Raw genomic sequence first — 23231 nt, 5'->3', positions numbered from 1 at the left:
ATATGAAATATCGGACAGATCTGTCTTGATCACATGACTATAGAGATACTGTGTAACGATTTGTTGGATTTTTGGACAGAATCTGGAGGAGTAATATCCAAAAATCACAGCCGTGTGAAGTGAGGGCCGCTAATATATTAAAGTCTAACTCGGACGTATGGACGGACGGACACAGTGCAAAACATACTCTCTCCCCATGCCTTCGGCCTGGTGGATACAAAAGGTGGGGGGAGAGTGGTCTGAATTGGGTTCTGGAGCAGTGCTCCACCTCATACATCGGACTCAACTGCCAGCCGTGAACGATTCCAAGTCGGTGGGACGACAATCCACATCCACTAGAGATGCTGTGAAAGTGCACCTTCTAGCTTCTCCTGTGAGAATTATCCCTAATTGACCAGTCATTTCTGTGCATACACTCGCCCATATCAGGTGACACCCTGCTAGGGTGGCGATTGGCTCTTGTCTCAGACCTTCCCCGAGGTTATTGGTGGAGTGACGAGCACTCAGCATGTGACCTCTACAATGAGCTTCCTCCCACTGAAGGAAATGCCACGATCAGCCGATATATAACTCCCCACAACTGTAAAGACATTATCAGTCATGGTGTCTGTAGATTATTACATATTTTATCTCAAAATAAAAATAACAATGCATAGTATAATTCTACTGCCGCTGAAACTATATAGAATTCTTTGTTTAAATCCTGTTGAATATTGTGACGGGCCCTTGGGGCTGTTCTGTGTTGCAGACAGTGCTGGTTGGAGGGTGGAGTCGGAGATTCCACGTAAATTGCACGCTGCGTTCATGATTTGAGGGTTTTTGTTCAAATGGGCCAATCCTGCAAACTTTGAAAGCCAATGTTAGCCAATTCGGATGGAATATGAAATATCGGACAGATCTGTCTTGATCACATGACTATAGAGATACTGTGTAACGATTTGTTGGATTTTTGGACAGAATCTGGAGGAGTAATATCCAAAAATCACAGCCGTGTGAAGTGAGGGCCGCTAATATATTAAAGTCTAACTCGGACGTATGGACGGACGGACACAGTGCAAAACATACTCTCTCCCCATGCCTTCGGCCTGGTGGATACAAAAGGTGGGGGGAGAGTGGTCTGAATTGGGTTCTGGAGCAGTGCTCCACCTCATACATCGGACTCAACTGCCAGCCGTGAACGATTCCAAGTCGGTGGGACGACAATCCACATCCACTAGAGATGCTGTGAAAGTGCACCTTCTAGCTTCTCCTGTGAGAATTATCCCTAATTGACCAGTCATTTCTGTGCATACACTCGCCCATATCAGGTGACACCCTGCTAGGGTGGCGATTGGCTCTTGTCTCAGACCTTCCCCGAGGTGATTGGTGGAGTGACGAGCACTCAGCATGTGACCTCTACAATGAGCTTCCTCCCACTGAAGGAAATGCCACGATCAGCCGATATATAAGTCCCCACAACTGTAAAGACATTATCAGTCATGGTGTCTGTAGATTATTACATATTTTATCTCAAAATAAAAATAACAATGGATAGTACAATTCTACTGCCGCTGAAACTATATAGAATTCTTTGTTTAAATCCTGTTGAATATTGTGACGGGCCCTTGGGGCTGTTCTGTGTTGCAGACAGTGCTGGTTGGAGGGTGGAGTCGGAGATTCCACGTAAATTGCACGCTGCGTTCATGATTTGAGGGTTTTTGTTCAAATGGGCCAATCCTGCAAACTTTGAAAGCCAATGTTAGCCAATTCGGATGGAATATGAAATATCGGACAGATCTGTCTTGATCACATGACTATAGAGATACTGTGTAACGATTTGTTGGATTTTTGGAAAGAATCTGGAGGAGTAATATCCAAAAATCACAGCCGTGTGAAGTGAGGGCCGCTAATATATTAAAGTCTAACTCGGACGTATGGACGGACGGACACAGTGCAAAACATATTCTCTCCCCATGCCTTCGGCCTGGTGGATACAAAAGGTCGGGGGAGAGTAGTCTGAATTGGGTTCTGGAGCAGTGCTCCACCTCATACATCGGACTCAACTGCCAGCCTTGAACGATTCCAAGTCGGTGGGACGACAATCCACATCCACTAGAGATGCTGTGAAAGTGCACCTTCTAGCTTCTCCTGTGAGAATTATCCCTAATTGACCAGTCATTTCTGTGCATACACTCGCCCATATCAGGTGACACCCTGCTAGTGTGGCGATTGGCTCTTGTCTCAGACCTTCCCCGAGGTGATTGGTGGAGTGACGAGCACTCAGCATGTGACCTCTACAATGAGCTTCCTCCCACTGAAGGAAATGCCACGATCAGCCGATATATAACTCCCCACAACTGTAAAGACATTATCAGTCATGGTGTCTGTAGATTATTACATATTTTATCTCAAAATAAAAATAACAATGCATAGTACAATTCTACTGCCGCTGAAACTATATAGAATTCTTTGTTTAAATCCTGTTGAATATTGTGACGGGCCCTTGGGGCTGTTCTGTGTTGCAGACAGTGCTGGTTGGAGGGTGGAGTCGGAGATTCCACGTAAATTGCACGCTGCGTTCATGATTTGAGGGTTTTTGTTCAAATGGGCCAATCCTGCAAACTTTGAAAGCCAATGTTAGCCAATTCGGATGGAATATGAAATATCGGACAGATCTGTCTTGATCACATGACTATAGAGATACTGTGTAACGATTTTCTGTATTTTTGGACAGAATCTGGAGGAGTAATATCCAAAAATCACAGCCGTGTGAAGTGAGGGCCGCTAATATATTAAAGTCTAACTCGGACGTATGGACGGACGGACACAGTGCAAAACATACTCTCTCCCCATGCCTTCGGCCTGGTGGATACAAAAGGTGGGGGGAGAGTAGTCTGAATTGGGTTCTGGAGCAGTGCTCCACCTCATACATCGGACTCAACTGCCAGCCTTGAACGATTCCAAGTCGGTGGGACGACAATCCACATCCACTAGAGATGCTGTGAAAGTGCACCTTCTAGCTTCTCCTGTGAGAATTATCCCTAATTGACCAGTCATTTCTGTGCATACACTCGCCCATATCAGGTGACACCCTGCTAGGGTGGCGATTGGCTCTTGTCTCAGACCTTCCCCGAGGTGATTGGTGGAGTGACGAGCACTCAGCATGTGACCTCTACAATGAGCTTCCTCCCACTGAAGGAAATGCCACGATCAGCCGATATATAACTCCCCACAACTGTAAAGACATTATCAGTCAAGGTGTCTGTAGATTATTACATATTTTATCTCAAAATAAAAATAACAATGCATAGTATAATTCTACTGCCGCTGAAACTATATAGAATTCTTTGTTTAAATCCTGTTGAATATTGTGACGGGCCCTTGGGGCTGTTCTGTGTTGCAGACAGTGCTGGTTGGAGGGTGGAGTCGGAGATTCCACGTAAATTGCACGCTGCGTTCATGATTTGAGGGTTTTTGTTCAAATGGGCCAATCCTGCAAACTTTGAAAGCCAATGTTAGCCAATTCGGATGGAATATGAAATATCGGACAGATCTGTCTTGATCACATGACTATAGAGATACTGTGTAACGATTTGTTGGATTTTTGGAAAGAATCTGGAGGAGTAATATCCAAAAATCACAGCCGTGTGAAGTGAGGGCCGCTAATATATTAAAGTCTAACTCGGACGTATGGACGGACGGACACAGTGCAAAACATATTCTCTCCCCATGCCTTCGGCCTGGTGGATACAAAAGGTCGGGGGAGAGTAGTCTGAATTGGGTTCTGGAGCAGTGCTCCACCTCATACATCGGACTCAACTGCCAGCCGTGAACGATTCCAAGTCGGTGGGACGACAATCCACATCCACTAGAGATGCTGTGAAAGTGCACCTTCTAGCTTCTCCTGTGAGAATTATCCCTAATTGACCAGTCATTTCTGTGCATACACTCGCCCATATCAGGTGACACCCTGCTAGGGTGGCGATTGGCTCTTGTCTCAGACCTTCCCCGAGGTGATTGGTGGAGTGACGAGCACTCAGCATGTGACCTCTACAATGAGCTTCCTCCCACTGAAGGAAATGCCACGATCAGCCGATATATAAGTCCCCACAACTGTAAAGACATTATCAGTCATGGTGTCTGTAGATTATTACATATTTTATCTCAAAATAAAAATAACAATGCATAGTATAATTCTACTGCCGCAGAAACTATATAGAATTCTTTGTTTAAATCCTGTTGAATATTGTGACGGGCCCTTGGGGCTGTTCTGTGTTGCAGACAGTGCTGGTTGGAGGGTGGAGTCGGAGATTCCACGTAAATTGCACGCTGCGTTCATGATTTGAGGGTTTTTGTTCAAATGGGCCAATCCTGCAAACTTTGAAAGCCAATGTTAGCCAATTCGGATGGAATATGAAATATCGGACAGATCTGTCTTGATCACATGACTATAGAGATACTGTGTAACGATTTGTTGGATTTTTGGACAGAATCTGGAGGAGTAATATCCAAAAATCACAGCCGTGTGAAGTGAGGGCCGCTAATATATTAAAGTCTAACTCGGACGTATGGACGGACGGACACAGTGCAAAACATACTCTCTCCCCATGCCTTCGGCCTGGTGGATACAAAAGGTGGGGGGAGAGTAGTCTGAATTGGGTTCTGGAGCAGTGCTCCACCTCATACATCGGACTCAACTGCCAGCCGTGAACGATTCCAAGTCGGTGGGACGACAATCCACATCCACTAGAGATGCTGTGAAAGTGCACCTTCTAGCTTCTCCTGTGAGAATTATCCCTAATTGACCAGTCATTTCTGTGCATACACTCGCCCATATCAGGTGACACCCTGCTAGGGTGGCGATTGGCTCTTGTCTCAGACCTTCCCCGAGGTTATTGGTGGAGTGACGAGCACTCAGCATGTGACCTCTACAATGAGCTTCCTCCCACTGAAGGAAATGCCACGATCAGCCGATATATAACTCCCCACAACTGTAAAGACATTATCAGTCATGGTGTCTGTAGATTATTACATATTTTATCTCAAAATAAAAATAACAATGCATAGTATAATTCTACTGCCGCTGAAACTATATAGAATTCTTTGTTTAAATCCTGTTGAATATTGTGACGGGCCCTTGGGGCTGTTCTGTGTTGCAGACAGTGCTGGTTGGAGGGTGGAGTCGGAGATTCCACGTAAATTGCACGCTGCGTTCATGATTTGAGGGTTTTTGTTCAAATGGGCCAATCCTGCAAACTTTGAAAGCCAATGTTAGCCAATTCGGATGGAATATGAAATATCGGACAGATCTGTCTTGATCACATGACTATAGAGATACTGTGTAACGATTTGTTGGATTTTTGGACAGAATCTGGAGGAGTAATATCCAAAAATCACAGCCGTGTGAAGTGAGGGCCGCTAATATATTAAAGTCTAACTCGGACGTATGGACGGACGGACACAGTGCAAAACATACTCTCTCCCCATGCCTTCGGCCTGGTGGATACAAAAGGTGGGGGGAGAGTAGTCTGAATTGGGTTCTGGAGCAGTGCTCCACCTCATACATCGGACTCAACTGCCAGCCGTGAACGATTCCAAGTCGGTGGGACGACAATCCACATCCACTAGAGATGCTGTGAAAGTGCACCTTCTAGCTTCTCCTGTGAGAATTATCCCTAATTGACCAGTCATTTCTGTGCATACACTCGCCCATATCAGGTGACACCCTGCTAGGGTGGCGATTGGCTCTTGTCTCAGACCTTCCCCGAGGTTATTGGTGGAGTGACGAGCACTCAGCATGTGACCTCTACAATGAGCTTCCTCCCACTGAAGGAAATGCCACGATCAGCCGATATATAACTCCCCACAACTGTAAAGACATTATCAGTCATGGTGTCTGTAGATTATTACATATTTTATCTCAAAATAAAAATAACAATGCATAGTATAATTCTACTGCCGCTGAAACTATATAGAATTCTTTGTTTAAATCCTGTTGAATATTGTGACGGGCCCTTGGGGCTGTTCTGTGTTGCAGACAGTGCTGGTTGGAGGGTGGAGTCGGAGATTCCACGTAAATTGCACGCTGCGTTCATGATTTGAGGGTTTTTGTTCAAATGGGCCAATCCTGCAAACTTTGAAAGCCAATGTTAGCCAATTCGGATGGAATATGAAATATCGGACAGATCTGTCTTGATCACATGACTATAGAGATACTGTGTAACGATTTGTTGGATTTTTGGACAGAATCTGGAGGAGTAATATCCAAAAATCACAGCCGTGTGAAGTGAGGGCCGCTAATATATTAAAGTCTAACTCGGACGTATGGACGGACGGACACAGTGCAAAACATACTCTCTCCCCATGCCTTCGGCCTGGTGGATACAAAAGGTGGGGGGAGAGTGGTCTGAATTGGGTTCTGGAGCAGTGCTCCACCTCATACATCGGACTCAACTGCCAGCCGTGAACGATTCCAAGTCGGTGGGACGACAATCCACATCCACTAGAGATGCTGTGAAAGTGCACCTTCTAGCTTCTCCTGTGAGAATTATCCCTAATTGACCAGTCATTTCTGTGCATACACTCGCCCATATCAGGTGACACCCTGCTAGGGTGGCGATTGGCTCTTGTCTCAGACCTTCCCCGAGGTTATTGGTGGAGTGACGAGCACTCAGCATGTGACCTCTACAATGAGCTTCCTCCCACTGAAGGAAATGCCACGATCAGCCGATATATAACTCCCCACAACTGTAAAGACATTATCAGTCATGGTGTCTGTAGATTATTACATATTTTATCTCAAAATAAAAATAACAATGCATAGTATAATTCTACTGCCGCTGAAACTATATAGAATTCTTTGTTTAAATCCTGTTGAATATTGTGACGGGCCCTTGGGGCTGTTCTGTGTTGCAGACAGTGCTGGTTGGAGGGTGGAGTCGGAGATTCCACGTAAATTGCACGCTGCGTTCATGATTTGAGGGTTTTTGTTCAAATGGGCCAATCCTGCAAACTTTGAAAGCCAATGTTAGCCAATTCGGATGGAATATGAAATATCGGACAGATCTGTCTTGATCACATGACTATAGAGATACTGTGTAACGATTTGTTGGATTTTTGGACAGAATCTGGAGGAGTAATATCCAAAAATCACAGCCGTGTGAAGTGAGGGCCGCTAATATATTAAAGTCTAACTCGGACGTATGGACGGACGGACACAGTGCAAAACATACTCTCTCCCCATGCCTTCGGCCTGGTGGATACAAAAGGTGGGGGGAGAGTGGTCTGAATTGGGTTCTGGAGCAGTGCTCCACCTCATACATCGGACTCAACTGCCAGCCGTGAACGATTCCAAGTCGGTGGGACGACAATCCACATCCACTAGAGATGCTGTGAAAGTGCACCTTCTAGCTTCTCCTGTGAGAATTATCCCTAATTGACCAGTCATTTCTGTGCATACACTCGCCCATATCAGGTGACACCCTGCTAGGGTGGCGATTGGCTCTTGTCTCAGACCTTCCCCGAGGTGATTGGTGGAGTGACGAGCACTCAGCATGTGACCTCTACAATGAGCTTCCTCCCACTGAAGGAAATGCCACGATCAGCCGATATATAAGTCCCCACAACTGTAAAGACATTATCAGTCATGGTGTCTGTAGATTATTACATATTTTATCTCAAAATAAAAATAACAATGGATAGTACAATTCTACTGCCGCTGAAACTATATAGAATTCTTTGTTTAAATCCTGTTGAATATTGTGACGGGCCCTTGGGGCTGTTCTGTGTTGCAGACAGTGCTGGTTGGAGGGTGGAGTCGGAGATTCCACGTAAATTGCACGCTGCGTTCATGATTTGAGGGTTTTTGTTCAAATGGGCCAATCCTGCAAACTTTGAAAGCCAATGTTAGCCAATTCGGATGGAATATGAAATATCGGACAGATCTGTCTTGATCACATGACTATAGAGATACTGTGTAACGATTTGTTGGATTTTTGGAAAGAATCTGGAGGAGTAATATCCAAAAATCACAGCCGTGTGAAGTGAGGGCCGCTAATATATTAAAGTCTAACTCGGACGTATGGACGGACGGACACAGTGCAAAACATATTCTCTCCCCATGCCTTCGGCCTGGTGGATACAAAAGGTCGGGGGAGAGTAGTCTGAATTGGGTTCTGGAGCAGTGCTCCACCTCATACATCGGACTCAACTGCCAGCCGTGAACGATTCCAAGTCGGTGGGACGACAATCCACATCCACTAGAGATGCTGTGAAAGTGCACCTATGAGCTTCTCCTGTGAGAATTATCCCTAATTGACCAGTCATTTCTGTGCATACACTCGCCCATATCAGGTGACACCCTGCTAGGGTGGCGATTGGCTCTTGTCTCAGACCTTCCCCGAGGTGATTGGTGGAGTGACGAGCACTCAGCATGTGACCTCTACAATGAGCTTCCTCCCACTGAAGGAAATGCCACGATCAGCCGATATATAACTCCCCACAACTGTAAAGACATTATCAGTCATGGTGTCTGTAGATTATTACATATTTTATCTCAAAATAAAAATAACAATGGATAGTACAATTCTACTGCCGCTGAAACTATATAGAATTCTTTGTTTAAATCCTGTTGAATATTGTGACGGGCCCTTGGGGCTGTTCTGTGTTGCAGACAGTGCTGGTTGGAGGGTGGAGTCGGAGATTCCACGTAAATTGCACGCTGCGTTCATGATTTGAGGGTTTTTGTTCAAATGGGCCAATCCTGCAAACTTTGAAAGCCAATGTTAGCCAATTCGGATGGAATATGAAATATCGGACAGATCTGTCTTGATCACATGACTATAGAGATACTGTGTAACGATTTGCTGTATTTTTGGACAGAATCTGGAGGAGTAATATCCAAAAATCACAGCCGTGTGAAGTGAGGGCCGCTAATATATTAAAGTCTAACTCGGACGTATGGACGGACGGACACAGTGCAAAACATACTCTCTCCCCATGCCTTCGGCCTGGTGGATACAAAAGGTGGGGGGAGAGTAGTCTGAATTGGGTTCTGGAGCAGTGCTCCACCTCATACATCGGACTCAACTGCCAGCCTTGAACGATTCCAAGTCGGTGGGACGACAATCCACATCCACTAGAGATGCTGTGAAAGTGCACCTTCTAGCTTCTCCTGTGAGAATTATCCCTAATTGACCAGTCATTTCTGTGCATACACTCGCCCATATCAGGTGACACCCTGCTAGTGTGGCGATTGGCTCTTGTCTCAGACCTTCCCCGAGGTTATTGGTGGAGTGACGAGCACTCAGCATGTGACCTCTACAATGAGCTTCCTCCCACTGAAGGAAATGCCACGATCAGCCGATATATAACTCCCCACAACTGTAAAGACATTATCAGTCATGGTGTCTGTAGATTATTACATATTTTATCTCAAAATAAAAATAACAATGCATAGTATAATTCTACTGCCGCTGAAACTATATAGAATTCTTTGTTTAAATCCTGTTGAATATTGTGACGGGCCCTTGGGGCTGTTCTGTGTTGCAGACAGTGCTGGTTGGAGGGTGGAGTCGGAGATTCCACGTAAATTGCACGCTGCGTTCATGATTTGAGGGTTTTTGTTCAAATGGGCCAATCCTGCAAACTTTGAAAGCCAATGTTAGCCAATTCGGATGGAATATGAAATATCGGACAGATCTGTCTTGATCACATGACTATAGAGATACTGTGTAACGATTTGCTGTATTTTTGGACAGAATCTGGAGGAGTAATATCCAAAAATCACAGCCGTGTGAAGTGAGGGCCGCTAATATATTAAAGTCTAACTCGGACGTATGGACGGACGGACACAGTGCAAAACATACTCTCTCCCCATGCCTTCGGCCTGGTGGATACAAAAGGTGGGGGGAGAGTAGTCTGAATTGGGTTCTGGAGCAGTGCTCCACCTCATACATCGGACTCAACTGCCAGCCTTGAACGATTCCAAGTCGGTGGGACGACAATCCACATCCACTAGAGATGCTGTGAAAGTGCACCTTCTAGCTTCTCCTGTGAGAATTATCCCTAATTGACCAGTCATTTCTGTGCATACACTCGCCCATATCAGGTGACACCCTGCTAGGGTGGCGATTGGCTCTTGTCTCAGACCTTCCCCGAGGTGATTGGTGGAGTGACGAGCACTCAGCATGTGACCTCTACAATGAGCTTCCTCCCACTGAAGGAAATGCCACGATCAGCCGATATATAACTCCCCACAACTGTAAAGACATTATCAGTCATGGTGTCTGTAGATTATTACATATTTTATCTCAAAATAAAAATAACAATGCATAGTATAATTCTACTGCCGCTGAAACTATATAGAATTCTTTGTTTAAATCCTGTTGAATAATGTGACGGGCCCTTGGGGCTGTTCTGTGTTGCAGACAGTGCTGGTTGGAGGGTGGAGTCGGAGATTCCACGTAAATTGCACGCTGCGTTCATGATTTGAGGGTTTTTGTTCAAATGGGCCAATCCTGCAAACTTTGAAAGCCAATGTTAGCCAATTCGGATGGAATATGAAATATCGGACAGATCTGTCTTGATCACATGACTATAGAGATACTGTGTAACGATTTGCTGGATTTTTGGACAGAATCTGGAGGAGTAATATCCAAAAATCACAGCCGTGTGAAGTGAGGGCCGCTAATATATTAAAGTCTAACTCGGACGTATGGACGGACGGACACAGTGCAAAACATACTCTCTCCCCATGCCTTCGGCCTGGTGGATACAAAAGGTGGGGGGAGAGTAGTCTGAATTGGGTTCTGGAGCAGTGCTCCACCTCATACATCGGACTCAACTGCCAGCCTTGAACGATTCCAAGTCGGTGGGACGACAATCCACATCCACTAGAGATGCTGTGAAAGTGCACCTTCTAGCTTCTCCTGTGAGAATTATCCCTAATTGACCAGTCATTTCTGTGCATACACTCGCCCATATCAGGTGACACCCTGCTAGGGTGGCGATTGGCTCTTGTCTCAGACCTTCCCCGAGGTGATTGGTGGAGTGACGAGCACTCAGCATGTGACCTCTACAATGAGCTTCCTCCCACTGAAGGAAATGCCACGATCAGCCGATATATAAGTCCCCACAACTGTAAAGACATTATCAGTCATGGTGTCTGTAGATTATTACATATTTTATCTCAAAATAAAAATAACAATGGATAGTACAATTCTACTGCCGCTGAAACTATATAGAATTCTTTGTTTAAATCCTGTTGAATATTGTGACGGGCCCTTGGGGCTGTTCTGTGTTGCAGACAGTGCTGGTTGGAGGGTGGAGTCGGAGATTCCACGTAAATTGCACGCTGCGTTCATGATTTGAGGGTTTTTGTTCAAATGGGCCAATCCTGCAAACTTTGAAAGCCAATGTTAGCCAATTCGGATGGAATATGAAATATCGGACAGATCTGTCTTGATCACATGACTATAGAGATACTGTGTAACGATTTGTTGGATTTTTGGACAGAATCTGGAGGAGTAATATCCAAAAATCACAGCCGTGTGAAGTGAGGGCCGCTAATATATTAAAGTCTAACTCGGACGTATGGACGGACGGACACAGTGCAACAGTGGCGTGCACAGACACTTTGAGGGGCAGGTGCTCAAGTGAAACAAAAGGGCACCTTATCTGGCGCGTGGAACCATGCACCAGTACCAGTACTTCACAGATGGAGGGGTCCAATTGCCAACATAAAAAAAAATTCGGGACTTGACAAAAGGGCATGTTGGTCCAGAGAGGGCCACCAAGGGGTGCTCAAGCACCCCTTAGCGTCTACGTGTGCACGCCACTGCAGTGCAAAACATACTCTCTCCCCATGCCTTCGGCCTGGTGTCTGTAAATTATTACATATTTTATCTCAAAATAAATTATAACAATGCATAGTACAATTCTACTGCCGCTGAAACTATATAGAATTCTTTGTTTAAATCCTGTTGAATATTGTGACGGGCCCTTGGGGCTGTTCTGTGTTGCAGACAGTGCTGGTTGGAGGGTGGAGTCGGAGGTGATCAGGAGAAGGGGAGACAACTGTCTCCCCACAGACTATATAAAAGACCTGCCCTGGCCATTGGTGCATTTCCTCTTTACATCTGGACCATGTTGCTGCCTGGGGCATGGCCTCTCAGAGAGCATTCATTGTTTCATTTGGTAGTTTCCCTTGTGTTTGCATGTGTAGCAGTATATCCCTGCTTTACTGTTTTCACTTTTGTTATCATTATTATATTTTTGAGGGGCAGTAGGTCTACAATCACATTTTCAAAACCTTTTGATATGGAAAATGTCCAAACTGTAGGTGTGACAAAGCCCATCCCATCCGTTTCTGCTTTGACTTTGGAAGGGACGTCGGTGTAATGTGATTTGTCAAGTATTGAGAAAAGTTCTACCGACCTTGTACGGTGAACTCTGGAACTGCACTGCTCTGTAACTCTAGGTGAGGACCTAGTCACTCTGGCTGTACAAAGAGAAGGATTCACCGTTCCTGCTTTCACCACAGTCTGACTTGAGTAACATTGTTTTGTCACACATTGCCTTGATCTGCCATGTTTGTTTTGTCGGTTTGATGAACAGTTTCTCTGAACTGACATAGGCCATTTTTGAGTGATCACATTCTGTACCTGATCTGCCCATACTCGCTCTCCACAGAGATCATTACCGAGAATTATGTTGACACGATCAACCGGCAACTCTGACCGCACCCCCATGTGAACCTCTCCACTCACCATATCTGAAACGAGAGACATTTTATGCACTGGAACAGGAAAAACACCCATTCCCATTCCCTGAATTAAAATAGTCTCCCCTGTGTCTGTTTCAGATAAAAAAGGTAATATAGAGGCTCGCACAAATGAATCAAGTGTACCACAGTCTCGCAGTACCTTTACTGGCACTCTTTTGTTACTTCCTTTGACCGCCAAGAACCCCTCCGAAATGAATGGTAAATACCCATCCATCCGTAGCTGCAAGAGTGAACCCTGCTGAGGCAACGCACCTGGCCTAAGTGAATTGGCCAGTGCAGCTGGTCTTATCTGTGAACTGGAAGACGTATCTTTAGATCTGAGAACTGGACATTGAAGTTTCCAGTGTCCATTACCTTTGCAGTAGTGACATACCTCAACTGAGCTGTCCTGCCTGCTCGGTTTCACCACATGGTCAGCTTTGTGGCTGTGAAACTCAGAACTGCCCGTTACATGAGAAAATGGATCCCTGTAACCTTGTCACTGAAATTGCCTTTGTGAATCAACATGTATTCATCAGCCAAGACTGCTGCCTCACCTGGAGTTTTTACTTTGTTCTCTGTGATGTATGTGGCAACATTAGATGGCACAGTGTTCTTGAACTGCTCCAAGACCACTAGGTTAAACAGTTGTTCGAAATCATCAACCTCAGATGATGAACACCAACGAGAAAACTGTGTAGTTAAATCTCGCACAAATTCCACATGAGACTGACCATCACGTTTCCTCCAGGTACGGAAATGCTGTCTGTATGCCTCTGGCACCCTCTCGTATATTTTTAACACTGCCTCTTTAACTTTTACATAACTCCTAGAGTCCATATGTGTTAACGCAGCAAATGCCTCTTGTTCTTTCCCTGTGATTACCGACTGCACCATTAAAGCACAATCTGCATCTGTCCAATTTTGTGTCGGGGTCCTTTTCATTAAACCTGGGAAGGAGCCTCAGGCTACTGCCAATGTCCATAGATTTGACACCTCCTCCCCTTTCAGCATTAGGCTACCATTATTCAATGCCTCTGCTGATAACTTACCCTGTTCAATCAACTCTAGCTTTTTGCTTTCCAACTCTAATCTGGCCAACTCAGTTTGTTGTTTAAGTCTTTCTAGTTCCAACAAATGCTGCTGAAGTGTATCTCTGGATCTGGTCAGAACCTGGTCGTCGGTAAATGAAGCATCCGGACAGGCCTCAAAAGTTAACATGGAGTTGATTTATTTCAAAGATGATATTAACAAGATTTGCAGGAAGGGTAGGAGAAGACAGGGTAGGAGAAAGACAAGGAGAATGAGTACTCAGAAGATGCACTGCTTCCCTGTCTCCCCATTATATACTTTTGTCAATGCATACTGTAGATGTCTACGTATTTCACAAGTAATTATTGCCCTATATGTCCTCTATATGTCTCTCTTGGCCAGATATATCCCGTGCATGAGACGTGCGTGAGGTGTGCATGAGGAGGCCTCTATGACCTCATCTTATAGTGTGTATGTGTGTGTGGTGTGCGTGTGTGGTGACTGTGTGTGTATGTGCACGCACACATGGTCATTAGCGGGGTTTAAAATATCTCACCCATGTGCTTTACTGTGACTTGACGGATTATGGGCGGGCGCCAATAGATTGATAATCTGGTCTCAGTTTAGGAATTGTGCGTGTGTAATATGTGAGTGCGTGTGTGTGTGTGCATGTGTGTCTCACGTGTGTGTGCATGTGTGTCTCACGTGTGTGTGCATGTGTGTCTCACAAATTATTCTACACTGCTGTTTTAACATCAAAAGTTCTCTTTTCCATTTGTAATCAACCTCTGACTTGACCTCATCTACCTCGTCCTCAACACGCTGCAGAATGCCCTTGGCCACCAACCCTCCGACCAGGCTTTCCTTTATTGCTGGCTTGAGCTTTTCTGTCACTGTGATGTCATAATGTGTAGCAATAAACAATAGCTGGTCCTTCGAACAATGATCAAGGTACTCCACTGACGGAGACTTAATAAACTTATCCATAGCTGAACTAATTTCTCTGTTAGCAGGTTACAACAAACAAAACAAAAAAATAATTAGCAACAAACCTAAGTGGTGGGGCTGTGAATTACAAACAAACAACCGACACCATAACAGTGCCAGCCGCTAAGGGATTTGTTCCAACGATAAACAAAACTAACACCTGCCAAACACATCCCAACACTTACCTCTGTTGTAATGCTCCACTCTGGGAACTGGGGCCAAATGCACTCTCTGTCCGGCTCCTAACCAAACAAACAAACTCAAGTGTGAAACTCCCAACCAAGACAAACTCAACCGAATTTCAAAAACTGAAAAATGTATGGATGTATGGAGAGTGGTGGGTGCGTGTTGTATTAGTTGGTGAAAAACATAACTTAAACAAATCTCCTTTTCCTTGTCCCAGATGGCATTTTTGGTCAAAACAGCGTTTCTTTGACGGCACAGAACTGACGATGTGGAGCTCTCCAGTGCCCCGGTTTGGATTCATATTGTAAACAAGGCCTGTCCAGGCTTCGTTCAGCTTCTATACTACTTCCGGTAGACTGGAAATGTGGCTTATCAAAATAAGAGCTCAAATGGGAGGAATGCTGGCGTGAATTAGATCCTAATTTTTGTGTTAAGTACTGTAATTAAAGGTATTATGACATTATTTATAACATAATTTTAACAACATTAAAAGTCTTGGCCATGGTCCTTCAAACGTGTCTAAAAAGTTTGAACAGAAAAACTCCACTCCAGTATTTCTTGCCAGGAGTTTTTGTGTCTCTGTAATATGCAGCCTGAGAAGGCATGGAAAAACACCTTCTTTTAGCCAGTAGATGTCGGTAATTCCCCTTTCCTGTCAATCACTTTTGCATAATTATTCACAAAAGTCCAGACAGCAGAGAATACAAGGAATGTTAATTTTTTTTTTGGGTGAAATTGATGTCAAGACAAGCCGAAAAACACAAAAAATCTACAAAAATGTGTTTTAAATGTCACAATCCCTTTAAGTAAAATTCTGAGGTACTTTTACTCTGCTGGAGTATTTCCAAATTTCAGTACTTTTACTTCTACTCCACTATTTTTCAGAGGAAAATATTGTACTTTATATATTATTACAAAACATACACTCGTTTTAACTCGTCCTTTGCAGGGAATGGGTTAAGTAAAACATTTGAGTGCCTTTTCCACCGTCTGTCTTTTTGTCTGTCTGTCTGTGTCTGTATCTGATAATTTGTCTAATTAAATAATGTGATTGTCCACACAAAAGCCTCGGTCTGTCTCTTTAAAGTAATTTGCATGGGGATTTTTGGTGAAGAGTGAATACTGAATTCAGGTCTCTCAACCTGTGATTGAGAGAGTGGCGTAGTCATTGGTTATTAACCCAAAAGTTTTATCAGTGTCCATCTGTGCCAAATGTGACAAAATGGAAACTGATAATACTTTTGGAATAATAACCTGAATTCAGTATTCACTCTTGTAACCAAAATCCCCATGCAAGTTCCTTTAGATAGACAGGCTTTTGTGTCACAAGATCACTTTTATTGATATAAACAAATTAAAATCATCCATAAGGTGTGTACTTTAATTATAACACTTCTCATCCAGCTCTATGGAATTATGGAATGCACGTGCTAATACAAAATATTTAAAATATTGCTTTGATGCTCAACTTTAGGAAGTATTACGTTGTTTTTTTATTATATGCATTCCATAATTCCATAGAGCTAGACCACACATGGGCATATGACATCATCAACTTGCGACGGGAGCAGTCCCTATTGAGTGAAAGATTATCTATTTGTGAAAGAAATAAAATATTATTGTTATTATTTTGAAATTTTAGTTATAGAGGGCAAGTATAATGCTTTAAGACATATTTGTCTTATTAGCCAGGGATCGATTTAAGAGAATAAACCACTGCAAACTGCACACCGGTGTGTGTGTGTGTGTGTGTGTGTGTGTGTGTGTGTGTGTGTGTGTGTGTGTGTGCGTGCATGCGTGTGTGTGTGTGTGTGTGTGTGTGTGCGTGCGTGCGTGCGTGCGTGCACACGTCTGTGTCTACAGGTACACATTCACATCAGTCATTATCAGGCCTACACAGAGAACTTGTTTACTCCCAAAACTCCACTTTCTTGGTCAGCTCAAATATTTTGAATTTCAAAGTCTTTCCTTTCACTGTACTAGTAATTGCTTGCCTTTTGAAGTCAAATTTCACAGGCAGCAGTTTGCTGTGCACCTAGTGGAGCACAGACCGTGACATGTTGGCCTGTGACGTATTGGCAGGTGTGTGTGATGTGTGCGTGTGTGCGTGCGTGCGTGCGTGCGTGCGTGCACGCGTGTGTTTTGGGTTTTATTGCTATTCTACCAGTAAAGGCACAAAAGTGACTCTCTCTCTCTCTCTGTCACTATCCCTCTCTCTCTCTCTGGGCCTGTTTTCTTTGTAAAGGTCATGTGAATGCCCCATGGGCAGCTCAGCTGTTAATGAGAATCTCAATCTATGCACTCTGTCTTATTAAACCTTAATGACAGGCACCCTGCCTGGACACCAATATGAGCAAGGTTCCACCAATCATCAAACACAGAGAATAATCTTCTAATAATCCACTGCATGAAATGAGGCGGGGGCGGGCGGGGAATGAGACCCCTGCCAAGACAGATCCTTCTGTGATCACCTATTTGATGTTCCCTGTGAAACGCGACACACTAATAAAACATTAAGATTGAGATCTTCTGCATCTCTGGGAGGAGATGCATGTTGGTGATTTTTACATGTCTCTCTCTCTCTCCCTCTCTCTCTCTCTCTGCACAGATTAACAGAGGAGACTTCCTTTGCACGCTGCTCAAAGAGTTAGATGTAGTGAGCTGCAATGAAGTGCAGGAATGGATGTGTCGGCAAAGATAAGGATCAAGTGAGTGACAGCTTAGAAGCGAGTCATTTGTACCCAATTTAACCAACGCAAGAAAGTGCCTAAGAACCACCCAGAAGAAAGCCAACAAGCCTTTGAAGGAGAGGATGCATCAAAGATGCTCAAGCTCTCTCTGTCCCTCCAGAACTCTATGAGTTCACTGCACATCTTTCTAACCTGCAGCAGCGTATGACCATGAATAAACTTTGTCATTCAAACACATCAAGGGCTGGCCAAGGGCACTGCCAAGTTCAACACAGAATAAAAAGCCTTGGTTGTCAACTTGAAGCGAACACTACAAACACTAAACATGGAACAGAATGACTTAATTTGGTTCCATTTGTATGCTGTGCATATCAGTGGCTCCCAAACGTTTTAGCTCGAGACCCAAAAGAGAGATTAGACGTTTACAAGTCTAATCGCATACGCGTTCACTTTAAAAAGTCGGAGTTTGTTAACTTAAGCTGTATGAAATACTTGCCAATAATATAGTGGTTGCAACTGTATTAATTGATTGCCAGAGTCCCGTGATGGGAGTTCTGCTCTGGTTTTGGTGAAATATTAAGTAGTTCCATTTTGTGGGGGGCACAGGGGGCCACGCATTAAAAGTAAACATTTAAAGTTAGTTAAAGTAAAACTAACGTCATTTGTATTTGTACATCTTTCTAGCATTCCGTGGGTATCACGCTTTTGCTTAAGGCAGAAGAAGCCCATTTGGGATCACTCGGAAGAGCGCAGTTAATATTCACACCTTAAATACTTAAGTACTACCAAAGTGTATTTTATAACTTTATTATTAATTCATTGTGATACAACAAACAACATTTAGTGAACACATCCGTAGTAAAGTAAAGTAAAGTCAGGGCCTGCTCTGGGGTCACAGGCCCAGTGACAGTTTAGTAGCCTACTGAGGACTATTGTTACATTATGCACTGCACATCATATTAATAGAATTCCAACGCTGAGATTCATACTCCGCGGAACAGTATTGTTGACCTATTTCTAATGTTAGTGCAACTTTCGTTCATCTTTGACCCCTCTATCACACGGAACTATGTTTTTTGTGTCCATATCACAACACTATAGTTCCACGTGATAGAGGGGTCAAAGTTGAAAAAAAGTCAAAAATACAAATTACGTTAGTTTTGTGAATTAATTTACTTTTACTGTGTGGCCCCAGTGCCCCCCACAAAATGACCTACTTAATATTGACCAAAACCAGAGCAGATCTCTCACCACGGGACTCTGGCAATCAATGAATACAGTTGCAACCACTATATTAATGACAAGTATTGCATACAGCTTAAGTTTAACAAAATCTGAACTATCCCTTTAAGCAGGAATGGCAACATTGGCACAGAGGAGGGTGATCACTGACACACTGACGTGAGTGTCAGACAGATGTTTTTGTTTTTTAATTAGTATTCAAAGTCCGGCCATCACGCTCTTTATATAGAAATTACATCCTGCACATAATTCTACATTCATTCAAACTCCTAACTCTGATTGGGGACTGGCAGGGAGTCTGGGAGATAGTTGGGGTTCAGTCTAATGATCATTATTACATCTTGATGTGAAAGACCACATTTCTAAAGAAGAAAATCAGTTAAAGATTATTTCAATTTGCTGCCATAATTAAACCTAATGTTGATATGGCACACTGACTATCAAGAAATAGAACATGGCAGGTTTCCGACCCCAGCTGTACACTTAGTAGAGTCACAGACTAAGGTTCTGTGACCATCCTCTGGGGACAATGTTTTGATGATTGATTTGAACCCTTTATAACAGATTTAGCCCCCAGGTCCCTCGCAAAAAATCCTGGCATTTTCTGATGATTCAGAAACCAGTGACACAGAATTCTCTGACATGTGTTTTGTGTCTGTAAAAATTACAAACCCCAAATAAATTACTTTCCTATTCAAAAGTTACGTTTTACTCTGCTGGATGGTGGCCATCTTGGATTTTGGGGCCAGAACAAGGTCTTATGATTAAAATGGTGTCAGATTTGGAATCCTCATGGTTGACTTGTATGAAAAAGTGTCTTCATACATGATTCTAGATCATCTGGATCAAAAGTACCATTTAGAATGTGGCTCTCTAGCAAAAAATGCCAGGATTTTTGCGTGGGGCCTGGGGGCTAAATATTTTCTAAAGGGTCCACAGAGGTCAAATCAATCATCAAAACATTGTTCCCAGGGGATGGTCACAGAACCTTAGTTTGTGACTCAACTAAGTACATGGTGTGTATACATTTACACTTCAGTGTTTTTACTTAACCACATGAACCCTAGCATCCCTATTCTGGTCATGTCATCTGTGAAGATAGCCCATTGACACGTTGTGACTTGTGAGGTTGTTGTAGATCGATCTAGAGGGAAAAGAGGAGGGGATCAAGTCTAGGCCAATGAAGGACGCAGTCAATTAAGTATACAGGGGCTAAAACACAACCGTTGCCGGGATTCCTTCAAAATAGGAGCTCTGGGGTGCCGGAAAGACATGGCCGCTTTTACTCTGAACGACACGAACAGCTAAGTCAACGGTAAACTAACATGAGTTCAGAGCGTAGCATACGGTAGCCGAAAGGAGAACTGACAAATTAAAAAAAGGAAAAAATTCATAATATTCCTCTCTCGCCTGGTTGAGGATGCGCTAGGACGTCTACAGATGTCGTATGTACCCCTCGGTTCGAGTCCCTATGACGTTTCCAGACGTCTACATAATGTGTTTTAACAGTAGAGCCAATAGAGCAATACTGTATACTGTACAGTCTATACAGTTCATTTTTAATCTAAGATGGATTTATTTTAATGTGCCGACTTTTGATACCCGCTAGTAATGTTTCTCTATTGGCAGGAAGCATGACAGCTGAGAGGGGGAAAGCACATGGTTAGGCACAGGAGAGCAGCCCGGGCCGATAGGCCAGAAGAAGGTCATAGGCTACCGTGTGCTGGTGCAAAGAGCAGGACTTAACCTCCTACCCCAGCGATAGATCTGATAGGACCGTGATTGGTTTTCTTCAGAAAGCAGCTGACATCGTATACAGTCTCCACACCAGACTCCCGGCGCCGGCCATCACACCTCAGGTTCCATTTCCCCCTGGTCCCGCGTCCAAGGTGATGATGTATGCTCGGTGTCAGCGGTGTAAACTATGACCTATTAGCGGTGATGAATGGTCATGCCGTGTTTTGTCTCCACGTCTGTTTGTTGCAGCCATGGGTGTTCTGCAGTGTGTCCACATTTAGGCCACTGAGTGGTGGGAAATAGTATGATAGAGAGATAAATAGTGAACAATGTTCTCCCAAATTAGGATTACACTTAATTTCACCATGAGTGTCATTCACTTCAGGACACTTAAAAAATATCAGGGCCATGAGATGCTGCCAACAGTCCAAGAACCCACCCACGGGTTGGCTACATTTTTGCACAAAAGGGTGAATCTCAAAAAAACAAAAATGTTGATGTTTGAAATATATGAGCTTGATATATATACCAGTAAGACGTCTGAGGTCGCGTGCACGCATCCGCCTGGGTGACAGCAGACTGCTTGGCGAGCGCTGGTGCATTGGAATGGGGGGGTCAGATCTTAATTTTCGGGCCTGTTAAGAACTCTAGTTTTCGCCGGTTGCCGGGCGTGGCTGACCTATTAACTTTGGTCGCAGGCCCGTCTAGAGTTTAAATGGACAGGTAACAGTCAAAAATGAGACATGGAAGAGGAAAGATGGATGGGGAAGGATCAACATATGGAATGTCAGAACAGGTCAGATGTACAGTTGCTGATGATGTCACGTGATGTCACATGCTCTTTCACCCCGACCAACCAGCACACACACTGACGTGAAATGCATGATTCCATAGTCAACTGCGACCTTCGGTCACAAATAAATCCCGTAAGACGCCTGATGGCGAGAAGCGACCTCGGCACGCATCTGCCTGGGTGACAGCAGACTGCTGGGCGAGCGCTGGTGCTTTGGCATGGGCCTGTTGAGAACTCAGATGCGGGACCAACAGGTCAGCTCCATATATGGAGATCTAAGGGGTTGAGGTTTGATGTCAGATGTAGAGTTGCTGGCCAATATTGATGACATCAGGGATCTCCATATATGGGCTTAATATTGATGACATCAGGGATCTCCATCGCTGATGATGTCACGTGATATCACATGCCCCATCCCCGATGATGTCACGTGCCCGACCAACACACAAACTGACGGGAAATCTGCGATTCCATAGTTAACCTTGACCTTCAGTCGCAATTATGGACAACCTAATAGTATATAAAAATAGGTTTTCAGTCCAAATGTTATTTTATATTTAGGACTCTTTGTAAGACTGGTTGTTAAAGGTCCCTAAATATTCAGCAAAACAATTGAATGGATTGGGGATGTCCTCTTGGCTGGGGTGGAATTGGCAATGATCCCGTGGTGCCACCAGTACAACACATCTTCAGTTGTGTGCCCCGACCTCATTGGATGTTTCGGCCACTTATCACAGGACACCCTCTGTCCAACCCTCTGGAAGTTGGTCCACCACAGGCTGGTCAGCCCTGGGTGTGTGTCGCATGGTGGCACCACGTGGTCATCTAGCAGCCCATGTTGCGTCCCTACGTGTCAGCCATATAGCCATGCAGACTGCTCCATTCTGCCACAGTGGAAAGTTCTTTGATTGCCTTCCGTTGGGCCTGCCCTCTGATCCCTACTTCCTTCAGGAGCCTTGTGGTGGAACTGGCTACAAAGCCTCTGCAGCCCACCTCCACTGGCCACACCTTCACGTTCCAGCCCCGCCCCTCTGCTTCAGCTGCTAAGTTGGCATAGCGCAGCTTCTTCCGCTCGAATGCCTCATGGATGGCATCCTCCCATGGGACCGTCAAATACAGGAACACTTTAGGGGGAACTAGATAAAGTGACCCTCGGGGCACAACAGGTCTCCACCAGGCCAGGTCAGGTCAGGTTGTGGCCTCCAGGTGGCTCTATAATAGGCCAATGTTCTTACACCTTGGATGGCAATTGGATGATTTGAGGCATTTTGTTCCAAAAATGTGTTTCGCAAAAATCCACCTGTTGGTGGCGCTATAACAGACCAATGTGAAAAGGGTTGGATATATTCCTCGGCCTAGTATGAAAGTCTGTGAAATATTTTACGTATATTGCACGCTGCGTTGATGATTTGAGGCTATTTTTTGTTCCAAACGAGCCAATCCTGCAAACGTTGAAAGCCAATGTTAGCCAATTAGGATGGAATATGAAATATCCGACAGATCCGTCTTGAACACATGACTATAGAGATAGTGTGTAACGATTTGCGGGATTTTTTGACCCTTTTTGGACCCCCCCTGGTGGTGCTATAACAGGCCGTTCTGTGAAATTTGGGGCAGAGGTTCATCGTTGGCATGAGTATGCGTGCAAAATTTGGCATCGACCTTCAAAAACCAACAAACAGTCCAGATCACGGTGTGCAGGAGTAATCACATTGTGGCCTCAGGCAAGAATAATACTTAATTACAAAACAGAACACTGGCCAAAAATCCTTGCAAAGAAATAGAACATGGAAAAAAACTAAGAAAAGTAAACATTCTGCGT

The sequence above is a fragment of the Protomyctophum bolini genome, assembly GCF_963924005.1.
Source record: "Protomyctophum bolini genome assembly, chromosome: 2".
Lineage (NCBI taxonomy): Eukaryota > Metazoa > Chordata > Actinopteri > Myctophiformes > Myctophidae > Protomyctophum > Protomyctophum bolini.
This window is presented reverse-complemented; position numbering follows the sequence as displayed.